Here is a 6,000-nt window from a genome sequence, read left to right as displayed (position 1 = left end):
GCTCATTGACTTCACTGAGGCACATAATGCCCAAGGATATTTGTCATCTTGACCAGCTGATTTCTAGATGTTCACATTTCCAGGTATACTGTCAGGTTTCAGAGTAACAGCCATGTTAGTCTGTATTCGCAAAAAGAAAAGGAGTACTTGTGGCACCTTAGAGACTAACCAATTTATTTGAGCATAAGCTTTCATGAGCTACAGCTCACTTCATCAGATGCATACTGTGGAAAATACAGAGGATGTTTGTTTACTGTGACATTCTCTTATGTTTACAAGATTTGCCTTACTTCTACATTACTCAGAATTCTTGTCTTTTGTCTTTTTCTTACTAAAGACATATTTACATAATTAGGAATGTCAATTGTTTTTTAAAGTTGCCATTAATTTAATACCCCTTTTTATTTATTAGTGGACTCTCTGTCACCTTGTTTTCCCCCAATAACCTCACCAAACTGACATATTTGAAAGCCAAAATCAAATACAAACACCCACTTGTCCTCAAGTCTATACAGAATGGGAGAAGGAGAGAGCGAGATCTTCTTCTGCCCACTTTCATTGCATAGATACCATGATGATGGATCCAGCATAGGAACCTAGATAGATAGTTGGCTTGTATTTAACTTCAGATCTTTGAACGGTCATTTGTGAAACTTTATCTCCATCTGGGTATTGTATAACTGAAGATTTTGTCTGTTTTGTATTCTTTGGAATGCACTGTGTCTTTCTTGAAGCTCTCCATATGGTCAGGGTTTTCCTTCCTTTTTTGGCAGTGACTTGGTAAATTTTGACCTTAGGGTCCTGAAAGAAAGATACTCATTCTGGTGAATAGCTGAAATTGCCAAAAATATTCAAGGTGTGTTAGTATAATTACATATTGTATGTCTCTGGATTAGCGAGTGCATTTAAATGTTTGCTTTTAAGGACTAAAGTTTACTCCACTTCATACTTAAGTAAACATTGAAACATGGGATTTCCCATACTGGATAAGACCACTGGTATCAAGCCCAGTATCCTGCATCCCATCAATAATGCATCAAACCAGTTGCATGGTGTGTATCTGTATATTATGTGTCTATTTCCTTTCTGACCTATACATACAGAATATTGCTTCTACTATCACACAGCGTTTAACTTTACCCAAAAGGTCCTAGCTTGTGAAATGCTAGGCAGCTTCTGTAAAGGAGGAGTGTCTACCGCTCCCCCTGGCATTGAGGCCACTCAGCTACTGGGAGATGCTCAGTACCTCACTGGGTCAGGCCCAACTGTGAAGCTCAAAGGTTCAAGCTCTGTCCCTAATTTTGGACCTAAGACATTCAAGTGAGTTTGAAATTAGACAAGATTTGTTTACCTATGGAAGTGGCTGCTGTAAACTCTTTCATAATAAAGTCAGTGGCTGAAGTAAGGACTACAAGCCAGATTTTAAAAGGTATCTAGGTGCCTGAAGATGTAGATAGGAGGGTATAGGATAGGGATTTTCAAAAGTACCTAAGCAAGTTTGGTGTCTAACTCCAATTGATTTTGGGAGTTAGGCACCTAGGTGCTTTTGAAAATCCTGCTAGGTATCTATCTGCATCTTTAGGCATCTAAATACCATAAACATCCAGCCTACATCACCAAATGTATTGGCTTGATGTTGCTGTACTTTCTAAGTTTTGTAGTATTGTAAAAATAGGGAAATTTTTTTTTTAGAGAACCACACTCTACTCCAAGTGCAGTGTCTGAATAACAATTGGCATTGCTTGGAGTCTTTAGTCCTTTTTCTACCTCATTTCCATAGTTCAGAACTAGCTACAATCTGCCACTGAGAAATCTCACCCCGGCACCTTTTTGAATAGTTCCCCCTCAAAAGTGCTAGGATCATTGATTATGGTTTGTTTACATGGAGACTTGCTGGTGGTTGAAGACTGCAGATAAAAAAATGTCCCCCTTCATTTATTTTGGATAGTGTAACTGCTCTCTTCATTTGTAATATGTGTCTGATCTGTGCTGTGGTCTTTTTTTTTTTAAAATGTAACCCCCCCCCATGTGACATAGTATAACTTTGGATTGCATCATAAACCAAAATTGTGAGAGATAACATTAGGTGAAATGGTACATGGGAAATAAGGATGTATGAAAGATCATGCAGTAACTTTAACTGCAGTAACATGCAGATACTTTAAACAAACTGGGTATCTGCTCAGGGCAGACCTTTGAAGTTTTATGGATTATTTTTTATGGATTATTACCCAAGGGCCCATTAAATCTGCTCTTCCAGTAACTTGATATTCACACATCTCAGCTTCTCCCCCCCTTTTTAATAACACTCATCACATGATACAGGATCTGATTAATAAAATAATTGCACTTTATTTATGTGGATGTAGGGAATGTTTTTTTAACTGAGGAGAATATACAATCTTTTGCAATTCACTGCTGCTGTTCCCCTGTATAGACAGGAGGAGCTCTGTTACTCACCCAGAGACATAAATCACAAAGGGCAATATATCGGTGGAAGGGATCCAGCCTCAAAAACAGATGGCATTTATTTATTAGAAAACAAAACAAAACATACCAAAGCTATGAGCTGCTCTGGTCATTGTTCTCTTAGCTTAGGTGTGGAACTGAGGTGTAAGGAATAGTAAATACAGAATACTGGAGCAAAGTGCCATCATTAATGAATAAACTCCAAATACTGGAGTCCTGGCATCTCATTTGCATTTTTCAGAGAAGGCAGCAACATTTTGAAAGGCAAAGGATACTTCATCCAAACACTTGCTCAGATGGAAGATCCCATGCTTATCATCATTCAGCTATGAGCTCTTTTCCTATCAGCTGTATAACAAGTGCAAATGTGCCCAAAAGTGACACAATTTTTATTCAAAGGAGAGCTTAGTAACACACAGAGCTAGTCAGGAATTTTTTGATGAAATGTTTTATCATTGAAAAATGACAGCTTGTTGCAACCTAGGGGTATGGAATGGCTGCCATTGGGGTATGGAATGGCTGCCATATGAGGAGAGATTAATAAGACTGGGATTTTTCAGCTTGGAAAAGAGATGACTAAGGGGAGATATGATTGAGGTCTATAAAATCATGACTGGCATGGAGAAAGTAGATAAGGAAGTGTTATTTACTCCTTCTCATAACACAAGAACTAGGGGTCACCAAATGAAATTAATAGGCAGCAGATTTAAAACAAACAAAAGGAAGTATTTTTTCACACAGTGCACAGTCAGCCTGTGGAACTCCTTGCCAGAGGATGTTGTGAAGGCCAAGACTATAACGGGGTCAAAAAAGAGCTAGATACATTCATGGAGGATAGGTGCATCAATGGCTATTAGCTAGGATGGACAGGGATGGTGTCCTTAGCCTTTGTTTGCCAGAAGCTGGGAATGAGAGACACGGGATGGATCACTTGATGATTACCTGTTCCATTCATTCCCTCTGGGGCACCTGGCATTGGCCACTGTCGGCAGACAGGATACTGGGCTAGATGGACCTTTGGTCTGACCCAGTATGGCCTATGTTCCAATCTAAGCTGTCCCAGAACAGAAGTGATTCAGATTTGATCTGATGAATCTCCTGATTTGAAAAACTTGAACAAAATAGTTTTGAAACAGTAGAAATATTTAGTTTTTGCAAATTTTAAATGAAGAATTCCAGTTTTCTGAATAAAAATGACTTTTGTTGACAAATTTGTTAGCTAGAGAAAAACGGTAGAAGAAATGTCAAAAGTCAAAATCAAATTTATTAAAACAAAACATTTCAATTGACGTACACTGAATTTTTTTTCAGTTTTTTGGACTGTGAATATTCGAGATTTTCACTTTTTTCCCTGATCTGAGATGTGAATTTTTTTTTGAAATTTTGAAAATATTTCAGGGAAACCATTTCCCACCCAGTTCTCGTAACATATCTGTTTGGTCTGTTGTGAAGTTTCTTGATTGTTTTGTCTCAGAAGCAAATCTATTTACAGACACTCTGCTTATATACTTCATTTGTTTAATCCAAAGTATCTGTATTAGGGCTGGTTGAAAGATGGGAAAATTACGCACAAATATATGTGAATTTCTTCCTTTTCTTGTTAAAATTCAAAATGTCAAAGAAAAAAATCAACAAAATTTCAAAATTAGAATTTCAACCAGTTCTAATCCATACTGTGCTCTAGCATTGAAAACTATTTCCTTCAGTACACATACTGTTAGAGATTTGGGGTAACACTTTCAAAAGCACCTAAGTGACTTAAGAGCTTACCTTGATTTTCAGTCACACTAAGGGCTTGTCTACATAGTGTTACGGTATAGATTATGGGGGTGTGAACTGCAAAGTGCAGCAAAGAGTTGAGCTCTAATTTCCCCAAGTAAATGTTGCTAGTGTGAACTACAAGGCATCTAGTTCATGTTAACATAGTCCTCTTTCAAACAGGAATATATTAATACAAGCTGGGTACCTCTTGTTCACACCGGCAGTGTCCACACAGTGCAGTTAGATTGCAACACTTCAGTGCACTCTGCAATTTACACCCCTCTAGTCTGCACTGCCTTTGGCTTCTAAGTCACGTAGCTGCTTTTGAAAATGTGACCATTGGTCTATGATGAAACCCGTAGTTCCTGGTTTGACTGTAAACTGGACAGATGCAAAAAACCTGGCTGAAAAACAAAGCTATCTAAAAAAAGATTAAATAATGATTACATTTGTTATCTTTCTATACTATCTCTCAACTAAACTTAATTGCCAGGGATATCGTTATCCTTTAAGACTGAAGTTTATTCTTGTCCCATACAAACATGGTGTTAACTCACAGTTTACTATTAATTAACATTATAAATGCTAATCAGTTGGGAAGTTTTATACATACCACATTCAGTAAAGCAATTACTCTTGATTTCATTCTTTTTCCAACATTCTTTTTCTTTTATTTCATTTTATTTTTTTACTTTATTTTTGCTATGTGTAGCCATGCCTTTGTGGGTCACAACTGAGGATGTCAAATTCAGGATGAACTGCTGAGAAATAGGGCAAACACAACCCAAAACTGGTGGGTATTCTTTTATAAGATATAAAAGACACAAAAGTAAATCCAGACACAAAAGTAAACTCCTGTTTCACCACACTGGCTAAGAAGAAAACATAAAGGCAGTTTCCTCAGGCATTCTAGTTCTATCACCACCAAAAACACTGAATTAAGGGATGAGTGGTTCTTTATAACTAATCTTATCAAATAATAGCTTCTCCTGATCCCAAAGGACCAGCCACACACCCAGGTCCATATATAATTTAGATCTTATCCAAATATCATATAAACAAGATTATCATATCTGGCAAATTATAACATTTTTGCAGATATCTTACCTGGCATATCTGGCTGTGACCGGTGTCCCAGTGGGGGACAGCTATGGTCACTCAATTAGGGTGAACTGCAAAGAATGGGGCAGACAATCCCCATAAAGCTGGTGGATAGTCCAATACTTATAACTTCACATACAAAAATGATACTTACATACAGATAGCATAATCATAACCAGCAAATCATAACCTTTTCATAGACACCTCACTTGACAACCTTTGTACAATATTTGCTGCAAATATATAACAGTGGTTGCAACAATGATCTATATAGTCATATTGTAATCAGATAACATCATACCATGCCCCTCATTTTGGGTCTTTGTCACTTTGTTTAAAGGTGAGTGTTATACATTTGGTATCATGCACAAATCGCAATGTGTCTATACCTGATGCTTTTAGCGATAACTTTGACAGGTTCCAGCATTGCTACCCTCTAATGCTGCTCCTGCTGAGCATTTCCAATCCTCGAATTATAAATGTAGCACAATGAGTCATATCACAGGGTAAGGCTCCTCCAAAATTCTTCCGTCTTTTTCAGCTGATCAGGTCTCCTCATTTATCAGGTTTGTGGGGAAACACTCGTGTCTGGTTAAAAGGATTGGAAAATAAACGGGCACTCATGTTATCTGCGTGTCCTGTGATGTACACGTACACACCAGAATCAGG

The sequence above is a fragment of the Natator depressus genome, chromosome 8, assembly GCF_965152275.1.
Source record: "Natator depressus isolate rNatDep1 chromosome 8, rNatDep2.hap1, whole genome shotgun sequence".
In the NCBI taxonomy this organism is placed as follows: Eukaryota; Metazoa; Chordata; order Testudines; family Cheloniidae; genus Natator; species Natator depressus.
The sequence above is the reverse complement of the archived record's forward strand: the minus strand, read 5'-3'. Positions refer to the sequence as shown.